Source organism: Hevea brasiliensis, chromosome 8, assembly GCF_030052815.1.
Source record: "Hevea brasiliensis isolate MT/VB/25A 57/8 chromosome 8, ASM3005281v1, whole genome shotgun sequence".
Lineage (NCBI taxonomy): Eukaryota > Viridiplantae > Streptophyta > Magnoliopsida > Malpighiales > Euphorbiaceae > Hevea > Hevea brasiliensis.
The window spans coordinates 8897577-8923383 of record NC_079500.1 but is presented as its reverse complement, the minus strand read 5'-3'; the positions used below and the strand labels follow the sequence as shown (position 1 = coordinate 8923383).

The following is a 25807-nucleotide window of genomic DNA, read 5'->3' as shown; positions in this document are numbered from 1 at the left end:
TACCAGAAATGGAAGCAATAACCTTTGTACCATTTGGAAGAGAAACAGACAATGGAGGAATAGAATGATATGAGAAAAAATTATTCATGGAGCAAGTAATATGGTCAGTTGCACCAGTATCTATAATCCAACTAGAAGTCCTAACAGAACAAGATAAAAGAAAATGATTATGTGACTTGCCTGATTGAGGAGTGTAAGTGGAAATTAAATTGCTAACAGTGGGTGTGTTTGATGGAGATGAAAAAGTAGAGGGATTAGGAAGTGATGCAGAAACAATTTGAGTAGCCTGAAGCAAAGCTATGAGACTTTGACACTGCTCTTGAGTTAGAGAGATACTGGAGTTATTAGGATTCCCTTTGACAGAAACAATAGGATCAGATGATTGAGTCTCTTCTGAATTGGCACAATAATTTGCAGAAGCAGAATTGAACCTCTTATACCCAGGAGGATAACCATGCTTTTTATAGCATGTCAACTGTGTGCCTATATTTGCCGCAGAAAGTACAAAATCTGTGATCTTCAATTTTACCATCACCACCAAGTTTAGGAGCATAATACGGTTTAGATCTGGACTGATCAGCTTTAATAGCCCTATTGATAAATGCCTTAGATTCAACAGCATTAGCACCAGAAGGAAATAATTGCCTTTCTTGCTGGATTACCAAAGTAAAGGCTTTGTTAATTAAGGGAAATGGATCTTGCATCATAATTTGGGACTTAACTGTAGAATACTGATCATTTAGCCTCTTCAAAAATCTTAAAACATGATCATGAGTCTGATATTCCTGCACCTTCAAATATCCATCACAACAACAAGCATTCTCGCAAGAGCATGAGGGAATAGGTCTGAAATTCATCAACTTATCCCATAAAATTTTCAATTCTGTATGATAGTCAATCACAGATCTCTCACCTTGTTTAAGGGCGTAAATCTCTTCTTGCAGATCTGAGATACGTAAAATATCCTCTTGTGAAAATCTCTCCTTTAAATCCTTCCAGACATCTGCTGCTTTATCAATCCAAAGAACACTTTGAGTGATGGATTGAGATAATGAGTGAATTATCCAAGATAGAAAAAAGGCATTACACCTTTCCCAGGCTGTGTATAGTGGATTAGTAACTGGTAGCATCTTTAAAGATCCATCTACAAACTTTAGTTTATTCTTAGAAACCAAAGCCATCTTCATAGCCTGAGACCAAGAATGGTAGTTAGGGCTTGTGAGCACTGGTGACACTAAAACTAGAGCTGGATTTTCATTAGGATGCATGAAATAAGGGCTCGAAGGATTCTGCATCGGATCAACATTCTGATTGGCCGCCATTGATTAGACTTTGAGCAAGATTTAGGGTTTTCAGAAGAAAAAGGGTTTCGAAACAGAGAAAAGAAAACTGTAACAGAATTTCGGGACCAAGAAAAAGAACGCTATGATACCATATTGAAAATGAGAAGAAGAATTTTATTGAATAGAATGAATTTACAAGTGTGGCTGAATAGCTTATAGATATAGTGAATCAACAACTAGAAAGCAAAACCAACTGTAAACTAACTAGTTAACAAGCTAACTGCACCAGACTATTTTAGTAACAAACCATACACGTGGCATAACTATCTAACTGATATATACAATATAATTATTTGTAATTTAAATTTTTAAAAAAAAAATATTAATTTGTATATAAAAATAAAATTAAAATATTAAATATATGCGTAATATACTATTATATATTAAATTATTATAAATTTATGATATAATTAAAATAAAAGTGTATTTATAAAATATAATTATTTATAATTTAATTATATTTTTTATGAAAAATAAAATTAATTTTTATATATGAAATAAATTTATAATATTATATAATAAATCTATAAAATTTATATAAAATTATTTTATTTATATTAAATTACAAAATAAATCAAATTAAATTACTAAATAAATTAAAACTTAACTACATAGTTTTAGTGGTGGCCGTATGACTTAAAACATTTATTCATATCTCTCTCCCCCTTTTTTTCTGCCCATATCTAAATTAAGTTATTTGTACTTTAATTTTTTTTTATAAAAATTAAGTTAATTAATGCATAAAAATAAAATTAAAATATTAAATATGTGCTCTCAATATAAAATAATATATTATTAAATATTACATTATTATTATATAAAATTATGATGTAATCAAAATAAAAAGATATTGAAAATAAAATTGCATTTATAAAATATATTTTTTAATATAAATTTATTTTTTCATAAAAAATCAAGTTAATATTTATGTAAGAAATAAATTTAGAATATTATATTATATAAGAAATAAATTTAGAATATTAGACTACATAGTTTTAGCGGTAGTTATATGACTTAAAAATATGAATCCATCTCTCTATCATTTTTTTCCACTTTATCTTTAAATTTTAAAATTTTAAAAGATTAATCTTGAAGTTTAATACTAATATGTCAAACCATTATTATTACTTGCTCTCTTTCTCTCTATAGTCTACCTCCTATTTCTTTCTATTAATACTAACTAATATATCCATCTATTATTGTTACTCTGTACTATCCTCCCCCAATCTGTCTTTATAAATATTCTCTCTCCAGCTTCTTCCATTACTATCTTTCTCTCTCTCTCTCCCTATATATATATGTGTATATATATATATATATATATATATATATATATATATATATATATATATATATATATATATAAAATTAAGTGTATTAGTGTGTTATATATATAATATGCATTCTAATTTTCAATTACATAGTCTTTAAAAACTAATCAAACTATGTCGGAATAAAATTATATAAGGTGTTAAGTGTGTATAGAATATAGATATTATAAGTAATATTTTAAAAAGTAAACATGTAGCAGGCACTCATGCACACACATACATACATATACTACTTTTGCATTTTTGTAATATAATTATAAAATTTAAATCAAATAAAACAATTTAATCATAGAGTGATATAAATATAATATAAGTGTATTAGCGTATTACATATATAATTAAAGGTTTTAATTGGTATTTAAGTCAATAAGAGTTAATATTTAAAGAAGTAATAATAATAATAATAATAATAATAATAATAATAATAATAATAATAATAATAATAATAATAATAGAACCTTAAAAATATTTTAAATAATTTACATATTTATATTATATAGTAAAATTTTAAATTAAATTTTATTGAAAAAGAATAAAAATAGAACTAAAGAATTCGTTAACATGTACTTAAACAAAGAAACTAAAAGAACATAAAAAAGAAAGAAACTAAGAAAATACAAAAGAGATAAAGAAAAAGCAAAAAAGATGAACATAAAAAAAAAAATGCAAAATCCAAAAAAAAAAAAAAGACAAAAATACCACTCATCAAAGGTGGGAGTCATACCCTAAGGAAGTAAACAATTTACTTCATGCTTCTGCCACTGAACCGCAGCTCAAACTCAATTGAAACTTATCACACTTAAAATATATAAACGTATTTAAAATGCTGAAGTGAAAATACATTGTCCCATATTGGAAGTTTTGGTTATATGGGAGGGTTGGCTTCATTGTAAAAGAAGAACTCCTCATTGATTCTTAATTTGGTTTAAAACTTAAAATTAGTCTTAATGAGATTTTAATTAAATTAAAATTTTATTTAAATCTCTATAATGACTTACACTTTTTTTTTTTAAATTGAGCAAAACTCGAGTAAACGAGCTTTAAGCAAGCTGAGCTTGAGCTTGAGCTTAAGATTTTTACTGTACAAAGGTATTGTCGACATAAAATTATCATATTGGACGTGATTCATTTAGAAATTACAGACAATGGAGCATGAAGATGTCAGTATGGTTGGCGTCCTGAGACAGGACGCTAGTCATACTAGCGGAAGACCACAAAACGCTGGTAATACTAGCGTCTCAGCTGGGTTGTCTCCAACACCTGTCAGGCGGCCACAACATGCTAATATAATTAGCATCCTTTGCCAAATTACGGCACGGGTCCTCCATGAAGACACTAGTTACATTTGCATGCCGCTTGATTTATTTTTATTTGTGAAATTTAATTTTATTTATACATTGTAAAAATAATAATGTAAAAAATTATAATGGAAATATTTTTATTCATTTTGTAAAAAACGTTTTGTCCTTTTATAATTTAAAGAAAATGTTAGTTTATATAATAAAAATATTAATGTATAATATTTGAATGAATATGTTATGTTTATCCTATTGAGGAATTGTTTGGGTTTATTTTTTAAAACATATTAGATTTGTAGATTTAAAAAAAAATGTTAGTTTTATAGATTAACAAATGTAAAAGTATAAAATTTTGTTGTAATAGAATAGCATCTCACATGACCCAATTTTAGTTTTCATTTATTTTTTTTAGCAGTGAAATTGATTAAATATTATATATTTGTCGAATTAAATAACGTTTATACATTGTAAAAATATTATAGTTGTATAGATTAAAAAGTATTAATGCAAAAAAGTATTAATGTATTAATATTGTAATTGAAATTTTTATTGTTTATTTTGTAAGATATGTTTTTGTTTTATAAATTTAAAAAAAATGTTTGTTTTAATATTAAAACTATTAATGTATGATGTTTGAATTAGTATGGAAATTTTTTTGATATATTTTTTAAAACACATTAGATTTGTATATTTAAAGATATGTTAGTTTTATATATTTCAAAAAAATTAAAGTGTAAAATTTTAACTTTATTAATGGTAATGGTAATGGAAATTTATAATGTAACTTTTTTTTTTTATAAAAAAGCTGAGTTTGATAGATAAAAAAATATTAAATTATAATATTTTTATCATCATATTGTACGAGTAAAAAGCGAAAATTGTAGATATAAAAGAGAAAATTGAAGATCTAAATTAAGACAAGTATATAAAATAGCAAAATGTTTAAAAGATTAATATAATAAAATAAAAATAAAAGTAGCAGCATAGTTAATATAGTAAATAAGACAAGTATAAAAACAAGTAATGTGCCATTGCCAAGTCTCCTCATATGCTACCTCAGTCGAAGAACTTGATGTTGTTCCCCTTCTTCCTGATCTGGTGGATTACCTTGTGCATTTTGGGGTTGATTAGGTTTTCCTTGTTTTCGTCTTGATGATCCCCCCCTACAGTAGAATGCATACCACTTTGTTTATAGTATCCAAATAGTCCTGCACCAAAAGGAATATGGCATGAGGAACCAAACTGATGTGGTGTAAAGTATTGTTCCAAACCATATCCACCAAATGGAGTGGAAGCACAATGTGACGGGCCAATACTAGATGATTTGCCAAATTGAGCAAATAAGCTACTAAATGGTATTTGTGGCTATTGACTCTCAATGAAGTTGAACATTGTCCTGCTTTGTATGTGAGATTGATATGGCATCCATGTAGCTATTGGGCTAGAGATTGATGGGCTAGACACGCAACCATTGTATTGTGTTGGGATGCTTTCTGAATATGGTTGGAAAATGGTGGACGGACAAGGATCAGATGGTGCAAGAGGTGCGGGAATTGGATCAGAAGGATCAAGCTCAGATGAAGGGCAATAATGGTGGAATGTGACATGTGCGGGCAAAACATCACAAGGCAAAGATTGTGGATGAACTGGTTAATGCTGACGTCAAGCAAGATGTGATCAACATCGTCTATGTGAGGGCTCATGTCATGACCCAACCTATGGGCCGGACCGGCACTAGGACCTGGGCCAGCCTAAAGCCCCCGAGGCCCGTAGTAAGCCTAACTATTACTTAATCCAACTCTAAGGCCCATTTGAGCCCAATTTCAAGAAAACAACCGGACAGAGTCCGGCCATAAAATGGACCTTTCAACGGGGAGTTTTTGACTTACCCGACCTGTAAACACAATAAATACTCAATTGGGGAGCTCAGCTCACCCTCTACATACTCATAACAACATAAAATAAATGGGAGCTCTGCTCCCTCATCCAGTCCATCAACATGCATAGAATAATAAGTTTATAGGTCCAAAATAACAATTTATATTACAGACCCAATTCAAATGAATATTTCTAACACATGCGAAAATTCTAGAAGTTTATAGAATTACACAAACATAAATAGATGACCTGCGAGGGAGAAAAGCAGGTTAACCTCAAAAATATCCTCCTGTGGCCTGGAAAAAATATTGAACAGGAGTGAGCGTTCAACTTAGAGAGTAAAATATCAATTTTAACCATAATCTCTATAACTATCTAAAGCTAATGCACCTTGTAGAGTGAAATGCAACATCAGCAATAATTTCACATCATAACATCAAAAAGGTAATTTGGAGCACTCACACACCCAATAATATCAATCATAATATATGGGAGCTGATCCCCTATACAACTCTCTTAAATCCAACCTGTGCCAGCGAAGAACTCAAGCCGGACTTTCGCTTAATATACCAAATAGGGGTCCCAGCGAAGAACTCAAGCCGTGACTACCCCCGAAGGACCGGGTCCCAGCGAAGATCTCAAGCCGTGACTACCCATCCTATCCATAGCCAACACCGCATCACACGCACGTCAATGCACGCACACTGCTCCAAATTTCCACAACAACATACATGGCACTTTAACAGTTGTGAATGCAACATAAAACGTGCCTAGAGTTTAACTACATAGATACATACATATAAGTGATGCATGGGCATGCTTAAACATATAATAATATCAAAATTACAATTAAAATTAATATTTTACTCACAGACTTGACAGCAATCACTGTGGCGGCTGGGCGGAGGAAGAAGGCTGTCCCGGCTCACCTGACAATTACATTACAATTATTTAATACAATTGGCTCAATACAAATCAAGAAAAGACCAAATACGTCCTAAATCGTGCCGAAAATCCGGCAGAGTCTCCCCTATACCTAGGACCTACCCAACCTGCAAAAGGGCTCAAAATGCACTTCTATATTCACAACCCATATATCCACAACTCAATCACATCACACAGCCCCTCCTGGGCCCATCAAATCAGTCATCCATCACAATATGTAAAATTTCAATTTAGTCCTTATAATTGATCATTTTTGCAAAAATTGCCCAAATAAGCTCTAAAAATTCTAAAACTTTGCCCCGCAGTCCTTAGCAATATTACTAGGCTATTGCAAAAAGAATCATAATTTTATGAGCTACCACGAATATTTTATGCATTTTTAATCCCATTTAAGCACTAGAAAATTACGAAAAAGCAAGGTTCGGGTTTACCTTTGCCGATTCTAACTCCGGGGACGCGCTCGGGACGTCTGACAATGGTGGGGTAGCCAAAACCTCGATTCAATTCGGAGACTTTTTCCGGTAGCCGGTCTGTCTGGCCGGAAATTCACAGACTTGGACAACTGTTGAATTTCCGCGAATTGAAGATACCTACACGAAGCCCACAACACGGGGGTTAGTACATAAATTTTACAGAATTTTCTAAGCTCATTAAATGCTCGGAAAAATACTGCGAAGTTCCGTGGGACCCACCGAAAAACGGTGCAGGAAAAATTTGAAATTTATATCGCCGCAAAGCTCTAGACGAGTGGAGCGCTCTGGTACTCTCGATTTTCTCGTGGGGTTCACGGTTTGCGAGAAATCTAGCCCAAAAGTCAAAATAGGCTAAAACTTCCTGGGAAAAAATTGGACAAACCGCTAGATGGATTTCGGTGTTCTTGGTGTCTATAGAAAGCTCTCGACGAGTAGATGGATTTAGATACAAGACCCGGTCCGATTGGTGGCCGGATCGGTCGGATTTCGGCCGGGAAGACAAAGCAACGCGCTTGCGCGTTGCGTCGCTTCGGGTGCCTTTTTCCGCTGCCTGGTGGTGGCCGCGAAATGAGGCGGGGACGGCGCGGCTGGCCGGGTGGCGGAGGTGGCGGCAAGGGGAGGAGGGAGGAGAGAGAAAACGAGAGAGAAAGAGAGGAAGGAGGAAACGCGCGCGGGAGAAAAAGAGAAGAAGAAGAAGAAGAAGAAGGAGTCGGTCCGATTCTACCGGTCCGATCCGGTCCGGTTCGATTCGAAATATAAAATTTTGAATTTTTACTCTGCCTTGGGACCGAAAACGAGGTCCAAAAATTCTGAAAAAATTTCAGAAAACTCAGAAAAATTCGTAGACTCTAAATATATTTTTAGTTTTGCCACGTGGTCTTTAAATTAATTTTTAAAAATCATCAAAGTTTATATTTTCGGAAAATCAAACTCGATTTTTAAAATCCGAAAAATCTCAAATAATTTCTTAAAATTTAAATAAAATTAAAATATCAATATTACTCATAAAATAATAAATTTAAAATTTTTTTGGGGTGTTACAGCTCAGGCTGCTCAACGGGTTGGTTCTCTTCGAATTTGTTTATACAAATTGTTGCTTGAGGTGCGGGTTGAGGAGGAGGCATCTAGCAATGGCGACTTTCCTACTCTAGACCATTCATCATATTCCTCAGTGTATGCTTAACTTCCTCCACAATTTTAGTTGATGGGTTCTGTAATTTTAGCAAATAATCTTTGACTTTGTCCTCTTGTAAAAAAAAAAAAAATACATGTAATAAATAAAATTTTAAGTAAAAAATTATTTAAAATGAATAATAGTAACATGTGTTTGAAATTATTACCACACAACCAACAGCATCTCCACTGATTGAGATCCAACATCTAGCAACTCAGTGGTACCACTCCATATATTCAGAATAATGGTGGAGTAGTTGTACCATTTGTTGCCCTTGAACAATGAATTGTTGTCACCTATTTCAATGATTAATGTAGGTGGCATAGTGGTGCTCTCAGTTGCTCTCACTCAGTCGAAAAGTAATCTCGTGCAACTCGTCTATTTGCATCGGTGCGCGTGAAATAGGTTGAACTAATCCAAACTGCCGAAGCACCCTATCAGGTTGGTGCTATTCAACAATATGAAAGAAAACTAATGGCACCATTGCTTTCTAAATGGGACGGCCTTGAACACAGATGTCTGAAAGCTCATCTAACAATTCATCAGTATATGGTTCCCATATAATCTGCAAGTTAATGGTCACAACACATTAAGTGAGGATAAATGTAAGGAAAAATATAACATATTTATTGTTACACCCCAATTTTTGAAAATACAATAAAATAAAATAATAATAATTATGGATATATTAGAAATTGGAGAGTGAATTTATAAAAATTTTGGAAGAAAGTTTAATAGAAAATTTCGAATAAATCTTGAAGGAATTAAATTAAATAAATTAATTGTTTTTATAAATGTGATCTTTTTTCTTTTTGTGAATTATTATATTACTCTAAGGTGATATTGTTTTGTAAATTAATAAAATTTAATAGTTATTTTATATAAAACATACATGGTTAACTTTATTTGGCTTTTAAGAATATAAAAGGATACTCATATATTCCAATTAGTAATTTTATTTAGAAATATTTTGATTTGAAAAGAAAAAAAAAGGGGATATTGAAAAGTGATTGGGTGAAAAGCATAATTTACTTGTGGACTTTAGTGACATTTTTAAAGTTTTGGGGTCAAAACCTAATTTATGAAAGTTAGGGGCCAAATTGTAATTTTTTGACATGTGGCTATTTCATTATCACTCATTTTTAGCACATGGGCAGATTTCTTTTTGTTTCCAGCAGATAATAGAAACGGGGAGGACAGGAGGAAAGAGAAGAGAAGAAAGAGAGGGGAAGAAAAGGAAAGAAAAAAAAAAGAGGAAGGAAGGAAAAGAGGGAGAGCAAGAGAGAAAAGATTGTTCTAAACTTCATTTTCATGGAGGATCAACCAAATTTTGGTAGGAAATGAGAGTTTATGGTGAGAAATTGCAAGTTTTAGAGTGAGAAACAAATGGGTTTGTTTAGAGAGAGAGAGAGAGAGAGTAGAATTCAAGTTAAAATTTACTCTTTCAACGTTTTCCCTATATTATATGGATGACATTGAGCTTTTTTTTTTTGAATTTTTTAATCCTTAAATTATTCTCAAATAAGGTACACATTAATTTCTATGAATTTTTGCAAATTTATTAGCATATTTTGGATTTTTAGATTTATTGAAGTTTAATGAATTCAAAAGTATACCCTTAAATGTTTGAGTTGTAGAAATACATATAAGAAAAGATTTCTTTTAATTGGTGAATTTTTTTGAATTATATTGTTGTCATTGATGATGTTATTATTATTATTATTATTATTATTATTATTATTATTTGTGGAGAAAATAATTTATATGAGAATGAGGTTTTAAAGGAAATAAGTTTATTTTTGAGTCAAATACTATATAGGTGCAAATTGAGGTAGAAATAATAGATTGTTAAATATTTTTTTTATAAACAAATATATTTTATGGATCATGGTGTAGATTAATTAATAGATGGTTAGTTTAATAATTATTAGAGGTCCTAACATGAATTTAATTAGTTAACGTAAATTATCGAGTTTCGTGATTCATGAAGCATTATGATCCTATGATATGTTATATTGTAAATGTTTATGAGATTGTGTTATGTGATAAAATGGCAAATAATTATCTTCTTATTGCTAATTAAGCTTATTTGTGATGTTGGAAATGAAAATTTAGGCAAATAACTTATTATTTTTGTGTTAATTAGAAAATCACACTATTAAAATATATAACTAGACCATATTGTAAAAACTTTTGCCATGGAATTAAATATGTGAAGGTGGTTATAATATCTACGTGTTAGCATGAATTGATGACTAATTACTATATGGGTTAATGTATGACTCTTTAGATTTATGCCTCAGAATGAAGTGAATTATAAGTGCATTTTAAATTGTTAATTATCTTAGTAGATTCTCAAAGGAGTTATGGATAATTACTAAAATAAATAAATAAATAAGAAATATGAATCTTAAATTATACGGAGGCACTAGACGGAAATGTCTTTCAGACAATCTACTTGTGTAAAATTTTTATGGGAATTTTTGTTTTGAGTAGTGGGTACAATTGGGCTTTTAGGGAAGCTACTACCAAAATTTTTCCTTTTTTTTTAGTTTTGAAATAATGTATTGAGAGCTACGTGGACCTGATATTCTATTTTGTAATGGAGGAACGTAGACAGCTTTCAAGTGCGGCTCAAAGTAAGTTAATTTTAATTTTCTTTATTTTCAAAGTTTTCTTTTTATTTCTTTAAATTTTAGATCTGGAATAATATTTATGAATTTATAATGTTAGTTATTTTTGTATCTTAAGAGAGTTAAGATATTACAATATAAATTAAATATATTTTCCATATTAGTTATATAACTTGAAATGGTGGATTGGTTGTGACATTAATATTTTAACTATAATTATGGAAGTGTAGTTTACATTTTGAGGGTGCATCTGGCCAAGGTTGTACTGGATTTGTGATAGTAAATAGATTGTTATTTCAGTAATTTGTCTAGCCCTACTCCACCTGGTAATTGAAAAGAAAAATTTTGATGTAATACAATAAAATTCAAATTGTTCATTTCTTAATTGAAAGAAAATAAAAGTGTAGGGACTTACCTAATACCTAGTGGTGCATCATCGGATGCTGATGGATCTCTTAATAATAGAGATATTATTTTAAATCTCTCACTGACCCAGATTTGCAAAATGAATAGTGACCCTAAAATCTCATTTGTTTCAGTAACTGCAACATGACATATCTCCTGATAAAGGAAGGCTAAGCATTATCCCCCACCACCACCCCCCCCCCCCCCCACCCAAAAAAAAAAAAAAACTATATGTTGCAGCTTCCCTCAAGTCTTCTAAAAGGGGTAGGAACATCAAGTTCACACGTGAGTTTGTTTTATCTGGAAAAATAGAATCGATGAGTCATAATATATATGCTCGTGCATGTTGTAACACAGTTAAGTCATCTGCAAACTGTGGAATTTCTCCAAACTTATTAGATAGCCATGATAATTTTAGTGTACGTCCTCTTATCATAGCTTGCGGTGGTCTAACTCCCAACAACATCTCACAAACTGTTGGCCAGTTGGCCCTTGACCTCTCAGTAACTATAGAACCATCAACTGGCAAACTAGAAATAATGCTTATATCTTGCAGAGAGATTATACACTTACCAATTGGCATCATAAATGTATGGGTCTCTAGTCACCATCGTTCTACAAAAGCACTAATTAGGTGCCAGTTAAGCCCGAAAAATCCTATTCGAGCAATTTCAATAATTCCAAAATCTTGGAGATGAGGAGCTATTCTGTCATCAATGTTAGCATGCAAGATGTGTGACACCCCTTACCCGTCTACAGTATATCCGAGTAAGCTATGTCACACGATGTACCGGAACACTCTATTTTATCTTAATTAATTTTTATCATAGTTTTGAATATAACTTGTGAAATATAATTCATTTAAGTCATTTATTGAAATTATAATTTATTTGAGGTTCCGAAAATTTTATAGAAAATCCGGTAGAGTACCGGCTAAAAATGGAGAAAACAGTTCTTCGGAACCTGTGAAAAACACTTCCAATAATCATATTCAATCATTCTCAAACTCCAATATCAAAATCTCAATATAATTTTTATTTTCAACAACATCTCCATTTCTCAATCATTCATTTCTCATGGTACTCATATATAAGCAATAAGTAAATACTCAAATTTTTCCATTCAGAACCACAATTTTCATTATTTACATGAACATCAAAATACATTACATAAGTTCCATTTACACAAAAGAAAATAAAAGTTAGTTACAAAATACCAAAATGAAACCTAATGTCCTACCAATGCACTGAAGATGGTGAGGTGACACGGACACTATGCAGAGCTGCAGGAGGTTTCACCCAGTCTGTGGTCTACCGGGCTCTCGGTCAGGATCTCCAGAACCTACGCGTGGCAAAAGCAACGCGCTAAGCAATAATGCTTAGTGGTGCCAATAATATAATAAAAAGAAATAACAGAAAATAAATATGTAGTGAATGTATTAATGTCTCATAGTAAATAAATTTTCTTTGAGTATTTGTAGTCATACTTAGTTTGTACTGATTATATTCATTATTTCATTACATTTATTCACTTTCATTTTTTTTTTGTTGCCCAAGTAACCTATATTGGACGACTGGACTGGATAAACGGGTAAACTGGCACTGGGTATCACGTACCTCGGGCCGTCACACCATCGGTCACATATGTATCTCCCGGCAATGTAATGAGCCTAACAAGCTGTAATAACATCAGGCACAAGGCCAAGTCTCAACACAATGTCAGAATGGCTAAAAGCCATGAAATCACAGAATGACATAATGCCATGTGTAGTACTACTAACTGAACCCTATTGGCATGCCAAACTATCCAAACTAATCTTGTTAGGTATACTAGGGCATTTGATACTTTTGAATTTTATAATTTTTGAATTTCAAGCTTTGGTGTTACTATTCACTTTATTAGTCAACAAAAATATTGACTTTTACATAGAAAATAGGTACATTGGTTTTAACACTCCCAACATACCACATTTTGCATTCAAAACTTGTTGGTATTGTTTAACAATACCATTTCTAAGCTTAACATTAATGGAGCAGAATTTTCAGTTTTCATACCCTATATTTACTGTTCCATTAGTTGCTGTTGTAGTGAGAATTTGGGAAAATAATAAACATGAAAGTTTTTCTTTATTTTGTCTAGTTGAATTTCTTTTTTTGAATCACTCCATTTGGAGTTTTGTAGCTCAAGTTATGGTCCAAAAACCACAACTGTCCGGATTGAAAATTTTCAGGGCTGACCATATCTACAGTGCAGTGAACAGTGACTGCAACTCAATTGTTGGATAGGTTCTGGTCATAATTTGGGGTAGGTTTCTTCATGAAAGTTATTGGTCTATATCTTAGCTTGTTGCTGTAAAAATTTCAGGTCAATTGGGCCATTCTACAATGAGTTATGGCCAAATGAACAATCACTATTCATTTGGTCATTCTGCAGAAACTGGTTGCAGGACACCCGGATTGGGGCAAGTTTTTGGTACACTTGGTTTGGTCTTATGGGCATGGTTTCTTCACCAAAGTTGTGCCATTATGTGTCTAGTTTTATGTCCAATTGGCCAAACACCAATTGAACCTACACAGCCAAAGTTATGGCTATCCAAATAGGCTGGACTCACAGCCACACCTGCTGCTCTCACTAGGCAGCATACCAAATCAGTTTGTCATGCTATAATTCACTCCAAATTATAGTCAACTTACCTCAAATGGTCACTAATTGACCATTAGAATGTTCATTCACCATTACATAAGCAAAGTCCAAGTTTCTCTCCAAAACCCTAATTCCCCATTTCAAATTCACACAACATACCTTAGTTAAACACACTAATTCATTATCCATATATACATATACTTTAAACATCATCTCTAGTCCACTCTAAGCCCATCAAAACAATCAATATTATCCCTTCCTTAGGGCTGCTGAATTCCATGGTGTACATACACATAAGTTTTATTTCATTTAATTTACACTTTCATACTCATTTTAAGTCCCTAACATGGAATAAGAGAGATATATGCATAAATAAGCACTAACCTTTTTTAGCAGAATTTTCCCAAGCTTGAACTTCACTTTCTTTCTTTTTCTAGGCTGCCAAACACTTTCCCAAGAGGTATAGACAAGTTTTAATTAAAGATGTCTAGGGTTTAGTAGTGAGAATTCATGGGAAATGGAAGTGAGGAAAGAAAATTTTTATGGAGGGAGATAGAAGAGAGGGTCACGGCTAGATGAAGAAGAAGAAACCAGAAATTGGTTTCTTAATTTGTCATTTTTCCCTTTTTAAAGAATATTAGTTGTGTTGTTGAATGGTGATTAGTGGAGGGCATTTAAATGACATCATAGTGATGTCATAATTTGGGATTTAAGTCATTTTCTTTTTCTTTCTTTTCTATTCATTTTTAATTTAATTTTTTAGCAATATTTATTCATATTTTAGATCATAATAATTATTTACTTAACTGGACAAGTCGGCCAAAAATCACCTCTGAAGGCGAAATGACCAAAATGCCCTCCGTTTAGCTTAACGGGTCAAAATTGTCTGTACCGATTGAAAGATTTTTCTAAATATTTTCTTGGCGTTCTAATGCCATAGGAACCTCAATGACCCTTCTCTGGAGTCTCAAAAATTATTTTATGATTTTTCCCCTGGGTCTAGGGCTCCTAGTTGCGAGAACCGCAACTTTTCACTAGATTACCCATCGTTAGGGCACCGACTCGTTTAACTTGGTTGTATTTTATTTCTAAAATTTTTTCTAAATTTTTCTTATTAATATTTGAGTTAATTATAGTTCCTCACTTTAGTTTAAATATTTTTCCGGACGTTCTAGCTGTCCGAACAGACACTGGTCACCGGAACAGTAGAATGTACGGAGTTGCTACAGGGAGGGTGTTACAAGATGTTCTCCTGCCTCCTGCAAGTAAGCACTTCATGCTTAATTATACCATTCCAAATTCCTTCAGATCGGTTAGAATCGCTACAACTACCCTCATAAAAAATCGGCTTCACCACAAGCATTCAATTATATTTGTTGGAAAAAAAATAATTTTAAATTAATCGATCCAGTTCGATTTAAGATTAAAAATGAAAATTTTCAAAATCAATTAGAATCGCTACAACTACCCGCACAAACTGTGACGCCCTTTATCCGTCTACTGTATAGCCGAGCAAGAAGTACCACATTCAGTGATAGAGCACCTTATCTTGTTTTATCATATCTATTGTAAACTTTTAATATCATTTAAAAGTAGTAATCTATGTGTATAATTTTTTTTTTTTATATATATATAGCTTATTTTTGTGGAGACCCGGATAGAGCCTTCTCTGTTTTATTAGCATCTGACGGGTTCCACTAATCACCTGTTAATATGTTCATATTCATTTTATACATTTCCATATCATATTCTCCTTTATCATATCATTCACAACTATTTATGAGATCTCAAAATGAAGTATCATCTATTGCATTCATGTAGAAATTCATAGATAATAAATTACAAGTTTTCATTACAATCTCAAAGTTTAATTACAAGTCCAAAATGAAATACATCATAAACTAGTAATTACATCATGATTAGACATAATGAACCAAAATACTAGTCTATACATGGGCCCTACCAAAATACAAAAGACTGATGAGGTGACTCTGGTCGATGGCAGATTTTGTCAGAACTCTGTCCGAACACTACTGTGGCGGCTGCAGATCTCCAACACCTACGCGATGGAAAACCAACGCGCTAAGCATAACTCTTAGTAATGTATAATTTATGATAATAATAATTTAACAATTGAAATAATAATTGCAATTCGTAATTTCTGGGTCTTTTACATTTTTTATTACACTTTGGAAACAATTAAAATTATTGGGATATTTTCTGTTTACTTATTGTATATTCAGTATTAATTAATCATTATCAATGCCCAAGAAACCTATAATAAATTATAAAAGCTGGATGCACGGGAGTATACAGGTTAGACAGCCATATGTCTATCCAGTATATGTCTGTCGGGCACGAGGCTAGCTGTCAGGCACGAGACCCGCTGTAAGGCTTGTAAAGCCAGAAATAAAGTAGGCACAATGGCCAGTAAGTAGGCATATAGCCTGTAGAACAATCATACCAGACATATATTGTTAGTTCATGATTTTCTCGGTAGAGAGTACTGCTAACTGTAGTCCCTAATTGGTATACTAATTTATCCAAATTAAATAAATAAGTCTAGGTATACTATGGACAATTAAATATTTTTAATTATTTTAATACTATTCACTATTACTATTTTCTGGTACTGTTCAGTGATACCATAAATTTCATATTAATAGGACATTAGTCCCAATTTACATATTCATATCATTTTTAATGTTTAATTAGCCTTATGAGTATTTTAATTACCATGTATAGCATTTTTCTCATGAACTTTTCTTTAGGTACATTTTGACGTATTATCTTTATCTAGGAATTTGGCAAGGTTAGGATGCCTATTTGATCACACTTCCTTCATAATAATTGCTCCTCTATGTTTAACCTTGAATTTCAGTTTTTGAATCACTCAATTTGGGGTTATGGAACTCAAGTTATGGTCAAAATACCATAACTGGTCCCTTTTCCTCTAAGCTGTCCAGAATTAACAATTCCTAGTCAATAAATTTGACCAGTCATTTGATCATTTTATGGTCATTTTTAGACTTAGGTTCCTTCACAAGATATGTTTCTCTATGTCTTAGGGACTCCTAGGTACAATTTCATAATTTTTCAAGCCTAGTATAGTGAGTTATGGTCAATGTATTGACATGGACTCTTAATCCTATAAATATAATAGTCAAACTTCAGGGCAATATGTTTGACCCTCTTTTTAGGGTTTTTATACTTAGAATTTGGCAAAGGTGTCTAAATTAACGTTGTAGCCCTAAGTATCATGTTTCAAGATTATATTGGCATATCTCAAATGAAATTTCCTAGTGGGAGTTATGGCCAAATGAACACACGGGTATCAAATGGCATTATGGGTTCAACTTAACATTTTACAGATTTCAATTCCTAACTTTGGCTAATATTTTCCCTAGGATGCAATGGTTTCTAGAGCTTGATCAAAACATAAAAATTGTTGTGCTATGTCTTATAAAACTTTTGGCACTATTTTCACTCAATTTGCAGCTTTGGAGACCAAGTTATGGCATTTTTGCCAAAACTGGTCAAACATACCAAAGGAACAGTGTTTTTGTCAATTTCTGGGTTGGCAGTTTTAGTGACCCAATTTTTGCTAATAATTTTACTTGGTTAAAGGTAAAACTGGGTCAAGTGGTCTTCATAGTAATAGGACATTAGTCCCAATTTACATATTCATATCATTTTTAATATTTAATTAGCCTTATGAGAATTTTAATTACCATGTATAGCATTTTTCCCATGAACCTTTCTTTAGGTTCATTTTGACGTATTATCTTTATCTAGGAATTTAGCGAGGTTAGGATGCCTATTTGGTCACACTTTCTTCATAACAATTGCTCCTCTATGTTTAAAATTGAATTTCAATTTTTGAATCACTAAATTTGGGGTTATAGAACTCAAGTTATGGTCAAAATACCATAACTGGTCCCTTTTCCTCTAAGCTGTCCAGAATTGATAATTCATAGTCAATAAAATTTGACCAGTCATTTGATCATTTTAAGGTCATTTTTAGACTTAGGTTCCTTCACAAGATATGTTCCTCTATATCTTAGGGACTCCCAGGTACAATTTCATAATTTTTCAAGCCTAGTATAGTAAGTTATGGTCAATGTATTGACCTAGACTCTTAATCCTATAAAGGCAATAGTCAAACTTCAGGGCAGTATGTTTGATCCTCTTTTTAGGGCCTTTACACTTAGAATTTGGCAAAGGTGTCTAAATCAATGTTGTGGCCCTAAGTATCATGTTTCCATATCATATTGGCATATCTCAAATGGAATTTCCTAGTAGGATTTATGGCCAAATGAACACATAGGTATCAAATGGCATTCTCGGTTCAACTTAACATTTTCTAGATTTCAATTCCTAACTTTGGCTAACATTTTCCCTAGGATGCAATGGTTTCTAGAACTTGGTCAAAACATAAAAATTGTTGTGCTATGTCTTATAAAATGTTTGACACTAGTTTCACTCAATCTGCAGCTTTGGAGACCAAGTTATAGCATTTTTGCCAAAACTGATCAAGCATACCAAAGGAACAATGTTTTAGTCAATTTTTGGGTTGGCAGTTTTAGTGACCCAGTTTGCGCTAACAATTTGACTTGGTTAAAAGAAAAACTGGGTCAAGTGGTCTTCATGAAAGTGTAGCCCTATGTCTAAGCTTTTCATTGATGTAAATTTTAGGTCATTTGGACCGGTATAGAGAGAGTTATGACCAAATGAACACGTAATTTGATCATTTTTTGGGTTTCAGTGTTTGGTCATCCAGGTTTGGGCAGAGAATTGGTCATGATTTTGACAAAATTTGGGCATGGTTCCTTCTTTAAAAATGAAGGTTTGGATGTTCCAAAACACCTCTAATTAGCCTCATATCAATTGGGGCAACCCAAAGGGAAATATGACAATAAAAGCTACTGGATTTAACAACAACACAACCTGCAGAAAATTCACACTCCTAATTTCAATCTCCTCCTTCTTTCAAACTCCAAATAAGCATATATGGTACTTCTATAAGCATCAATCTCAACTCTATTAGGTCAAATTCATGCATTTACACAAGGTTCTCAATCATTTACACAAACCCTAGTTTTCAAAGTTTCAAATTTACACATACCCTACACAACCAACTCCCAACATTTCAACTCATCACACATTCCCATGGAATCATTTTTTCATTACTTAAAAGTAACAAACTTCAAGTTCCATGGCTGCCCAAAAATCAAGGGTTCTTTCTTTCAAATTTTCTTTTCATTTTCATGATATTTATTGTCACGACCCAACCTATGGGTCGGACCGGCACTAGGACCTGGGCCAGCCTAAAGCCCCCGAGGCCCGTAGTAAGCCTAACTATTACTCAATCCAACTCTAAGGCCCATTTGGGCCCAATTTCAAGAAAACAACTGGACAGAGTCCGACCATAAAACAGACCTTTCAACGGGGAGTTTTTGACTCACCCGACCTGTAAACACAATAACTAATCAATTGGGGAGCTCAGCTCACCCTTCACATACTCATATCAACATAAAAATAAATGGGAGCTCAGCTCCCTCATCCAGTCCATCAAACATGCATATAATAAAAATTTTACAGGTCCAACATGGTAATAATATTACAGACCCAAATCAAATAAATACTTCTAACACATGTAGAAATTCTAGAAGTTTATAGAATTACACAAACATGAATAGACGACCTGCGAGGGAGAAAAGCAGGTTAACCTCAAAAATATCCTCCTGTGGCCTGGAAAAATATTGAACAGGAGTGAACGTTCGACTCAGAGAGTAAAATATCAATTTTAACCATAATCTCTATAACTATCTAAAACTAATGCACCCTGTAGAGTGAAATGCAACATCAGCAATAATTTCACACTATAACATCAAAAAGGTAATTTGGAGCACTCACACACCCAGTAATATCAATCATAATATATGGGAGCTGATCCCCTATACAGCTCTCTTAATCCAACCTGTGCCAGCAAAGAACTCAGCTCGGACTTCCACTTAAATAACCAAATCGGGGTCCCAGCGAAGAACTCAAGCAGCGTCTACCCCGAAGGATCGGGTCCCAGCGAAGATCTCAAGCCGTGTCTACCCGTCCTATTCATAGTCCACACCACATCACACACACGCCAAAGCATGCACACTGCTCCAAATTACCACAACAATAAACATGGCACTTTCACAGATGTGAATGTAACATAAAACGTGTCTAGAGTTTAACTACATAGATATATACATATAAGTGATGCATGGGCATGCTTGAACATATAATAATATCGAAATTACAATTAAAATTAATATTTTACTCACAGACTTGACAGCGGTCACTGTGGTGGCTGGGCGGAGGAAGAAGGCTGTCCCGGCTCACCTGACAATTATATTACAATTATTTAATACAATTGATTCAATACAAACTAAGAAAAGACCAAATACGTCCTAAGTCATGCCGAAAATCCGGCAGAGTCTCCCCTATACCTAGGACCTACCCAACCTGCAAAAGGGCTCAAAACATACTTCTATATTCACAATCCGTATATCCACAACTCAATCACATCACACAGCCCCTCCTGGGCCCATCCAAACAGTCATCCATCACAATATGTAAAATTTCAATTTAGTCCTTATAATTGACTCTTTTTGCAAAAACTACCCAAACAAGCTCTAAAAATTCTAAAACTTTGCCCCATGGTCCTTAGCAATATTACTAGGCTATTGCAAAAAGAATCATAATTTTCTGAGCTACCACGAATATTTTATGGATTTTTAATCCCATTTAAGCACTAGAAAATTACGAAAAAGTAAAGTTTGGGTTTACCTTTGCCAATTTCGACTCCGGGGACGTGCTCGGGACGTTTGAAAATAGTGGGGTAGCCAAAACCTCGATCCAATTTGGAGACTTTTTCAGTAGCTGGTCTGTCTGGCCGGAAATTCACAAACCTGGACAATTGTCGAATTTCCGCGAATGGAAGATACCTACACGAAGCCCACAACACGGGAGTTAGTATAAAATTTTTACGAAATTTTCTAAGCTCATTGAATGCTCGGAAAAATACTGCGAAGTTCCGTGGGACCCACCGAAAAATGGTGTCTAAAAATTTCGAAATTTATATTGCTGCGAAGCTCTCGACGAGTGGAGCGCTCTGGTACTCTTGGTTTTCTCGTGGGGTTCACGGTTTGCGAGAAATCTAGCCCAAAAGTCAAAATGGGCTAAAACTTCCCGGGCAAAAATTGGACAAACCGCTTAATGGATTTCTGTGTTTTTGGTGTCTATGGAAAGCTCTCGACGAGTAGATGGATTTAGACACAAGACCCGGTCCGATTGGTGGTTGGATCGACCGAATTTTGGCCGAGAAAGCAAAAGATCGTGCGCGCGCCGCGCCGTCGCGACTCTTGGCGCTGCAGCGGTGGCCGGTGAGTGGGCTGGGGTTGCATCGGCGGCCGGGTGGCGGGGAGGTGGTCCGGGCTGGTGGTGAGGAGAGAGAAAACGGGAGAGAAAGAGAGGAAGGTCGGGACGCGCGCGGGGAGAAGAAGAAGGAAGAAGAAAGGCCGGTCCGATTCGATCGGTCTGATCCAGTCCGGTTCGATTCGGCCGGTTCGATTCAGAATATAAAATTTTGAATTTTTTACTTTGCCCTGGGACCGAAAACGAGGCCCAAAAATTCTGAAAAAAATTCTAGAAAACTCAGAAAAATTTGTAGACTCCAAATATATTTTTAGTTTTGCCACGTGGTCTTTAAATTAATTTTTAAAAATCATCAAAGTTTTATATTTTCGGGAAATCAAACCCGATTTCGAAAATCTAAAAAATCTCAAATAATTTTCTAAAATTTAAATAAAATTAAAACATCATTATTTGCCCAAAAATAATAAATTTAAAAATTAGGGGTGTTACATTTATACTTGGCTAAACATGCTTTTCATGTTTAATAAAGAGAAAAAGAGGGATTAGTGCACTAACCTTACTTGAGCTTCCCAAACTTCAATTTTCTTGCTTCCTATGAGTGTCTATAGCTTCCTTATGGCGTGTGGAGTATTTTTTGTGAAGGGTGCTAAAGGTTTTAGTGAGGAAATGGGGTGGAAATCAAGCTTGGAGCTTGAATGACAATGGTGGAAATGAGGGACCAAGGGTGGGCGGCAATATGAGGGAGAGAGAGAGAAAGAGTGGAGAAGAAGATGGTGTTTGGTGGCTTTTGTCTCTTATGGCTATATATATATATATATAGATATATATCTATATATATATAGATATATATCTATATATATATATATATATATATATATATATATATATATATATATATATATATATATATATATATATATATGTGTGTGTACTTAAATTTAAATTTTTCATAAGCCTTCCTTTTCTTTTCTTTTCTTTTCTTTTTTTTTTTAATTTTCCTTTCTTTTCTTTTCTTTTCTCTTCTCATTTCCCTAATTCAAATTCACAAAAATAAATTTATGTTAATTATTTTATTTCTCAAATTTTTAATTTGACATTTAGGTCAAAATTCACCTCTAGAGGTGAAATGACCAAAATGCCCTCCATAGTGCATATCGGGTTATTTTTATTATTTTATACTAATTAATAAATTCTCTAAATTTTTCTTATATTTTTTTATATTTATTTCTTCAATTTATGCCTCCTCACTATAGTTTAGGTGTAGTTCTAGACATTTTGACTGTCCGAATAGACATTAGTCGTCGGAACAGTAAAATGTACGGACTGCTTATGGTGAGGGTGTTACATAAACAGTTGGCTTCACCATAAGCATTCAACTATATTTGTTGGAAAAAAAATAATTTTAAATTAACCGATTAGGTTCGATTTAAGATTAAAACTCTGAATTTTCAAAGCCGGTTAGAATCGCCACAATTACCTGCATAGACATTCGACTTCATCACAAGCATTCAATTATATTTGTTGGAAAAAAAATATTTAAATTAACCAACCCAGTTCGATCTGGTTCGATTTAAGATTAAAACTAGAAATTTTCAGAATTGGTTAGAATCACTACAACTACATGCATAAACAGTCGGCTTCACCACAAGCATTCAATTATATTTGTTAGAAAAAAATAATTTTAAATTAAATGATCCAGTTCGATTTAAGATTAAAACTCGAAATTTTCAGAACTGGTTAGAATTGCTACAACTACCCGTATAAACAGTTGGCTTTACCACAAGCATTCAATTATATTGGTTAGAAAAAAATTTATGTAAATTAACCGATATGGTTCGATTTAAGATTAAAACTAGGAATTTTCAAAATTGGTTAGAATCGCTACAACTACCCGCATAGACAGTTGGTTTCACCACAAGCATTCAATTATATTTGTTGGAAAAAAATAATTTTAAATTACCGATTCTGTTCGATTAGATTTGATTTAAGATTAAAACTTGAAATTTTCAGAATCGGCTAGAATTGCTACAACTACCCGCATAAACAGTTGGTTTTACCATAAGCATTCAATTATATTTGTTGGAAAAAATATTTAAATTAATCCATCCGGTTCGATTTAAGATTAAAACTCAAAATTTTCGGAGCTAGTTAGAATCGCTGTAACTGCCCGTATAAACAATCGGCTTCACCACAAGCATTCAATTAACTTAATTGGAAAAAAAAATAAACCAAACCGGATGAATATCCGATTTGATTTCATATTACAACTCCAAATTCTCAGATCTGGTCGGGTTTACCATAAGTATTCAATTATTTTTATTTAACTTATTAAAATATTATACGAAACTTAGAATTTAATAAATATACAACTTATTTTCGGCCATAATTTATTTTTTTTTACAAATATTACATTTTAATTAATATAAACTTTATTTTCGGCCATTTATTTATAATCTTTTCTTTTATTTTCATCTTATATTAATTATATAATATTATTTTATTTTTTTTATTTCATTATTTAGTATAATATATTATAAACCAAATTTCCCATTAAATTGTTTCCTTTTTTCAATAACTTTTACTATTTTTCAAAGTATTATTTAATTACTATATTTATTATATGCATATACATATACATATAATAATTTTTATTATATTTTCGCCCCTTAACCTATTTTAGATTTAAATAACTTTTTTCTATTAAACTTAGATTTCTAATTTCGATTAAATTTATTTTCATCCATAACTTACATTTTTAATTTTTTAAAATTTTATCTTAATATTATAAATTTGTATTATATTTTCTCAACATTCTTTAGTATTATATATTTTCTATTTTTAATAACTTTGACTAATTATAAAAGTATTATACTATTACTATATTTATTTTATATAAACACATATATCTATTTTTTTATATTATTAAAATTATTTCCTATCATTTTTCGGGTAACCTATAGACTAGTCAAATATTACAACAATGAAACAAATATTACTCAATAAATTCATATGAAAATATTATCAATAAATCACTCTTTTTTACTCTAATGCATAGAAATATTACCCTACAGTCTATATATATATATATATATATATATATATATATATATATATATAAAACCTACACAATAAGACAGACATGCATGCATATTTAAACAAAAATTTTATCAACTTTATACAAAAATAAACATATGTAAACACTCAAACATATAAATATAATACATGTTTATTTTCTTCAATAATGAACATACGTACCTTTTCACAACAAAAATCACCTCTTTAACTTTTCACTTAGCTTTTTCCACCACAAACAAAGACAACCTTTTTTCCTTGCTGGTCCACCACTGGAGATCCTCTTCTGGTTGCTGGTCCATCGAGCAGAAGCTGGCTCCACCACCTAGTTCAACGAGCAACACAATGGTCCACAACAATGGAGAAGAGAGGGATGAGAGGATCACAGTAAATGAGTGTTTGAGGGTTAGTGAGAACGATAAATGAAGGTAGCGGGGGGATTTGAAATTTTAATGAACTCTGGATGCTACTTGTAATAGCGTCCCAACTCGGACGCTAATATAACTCACACCCCACATTCTGCTCAAGTTCTACTCAAATCCATGCCGATGTGAGATGACAATGCACATGCCATTATGAATGGCATCTCGAGCTCTGCACGCCATTTTGAACGGTGTCTCGACTGGCTGACATGACCACTTGCAGAGAATCTCTGCAAATGGCTCTGCACACCCCTCTGCACGCTACTATGGCTAGTGTCCTGTTTCTGAACGCTAATATGACTTGCGCCCCGTTTGTCCAACGTGAAAGATTCACACCCTTTTGGGTAAATTAATGCTGTGTCACCCTATTTTCGTAACTTTGTTCCCGCTTAACACTAGTATGGTAAAAATCTCCTAGAGCTTGGCTCGTTTATTATGTAAACGAGCTTAAAGCAAACCGAGCTCGAATCGAACTCGATTTTAATAGATTTTAAATGAGTTGAGCTCTAGTTCTAATATCAAAGCTTAAATCGAGCTCGAACTTGAAACATATACTTTCAAGCCAAGCCTAAACAAGTTAAAGCTTGGCTCGGCTTGGTTCCATTACACCCCTAGTTATGAACCTTTTTTTTGTTTTCCTTTCCTCTATTGATTGCTCAATGATAACCTTCTCCAAGTCCAATGAATTTTAATCCATTCGAGTTTAGGCCGAAGAAGACAACTTGAGTCTGAATATTTTTGAAGGCTCATCTAGTCTTTGTCTGCGCAGTGCTT

At 32.8% G+C, this 25807-nt stretch overlaps 1 long non-coding RNA gene across 1 annotated transcript; it reads right to left on the bottom strand.

Annotated features, from left to right (window-relative positions):
- Positions 1–20374: 20374 nt before the first annotated feature.
- Positions 20375–25333, bottom strand: LOC131182476 (uncharacterized). The gene is made up of 3 exons (XR_009150787.1): positions 24795–25333; positions 20952–21109; positions 20375–20504 (listed from the first exon to the last, which is right to left on the bottom strand). It is a non-coding gene; the product is annotated as an uncharacterized LOC131182476 (long non-coding RNA).
- Positions 25334–25807: the final 474 nt, after the last annotated feature.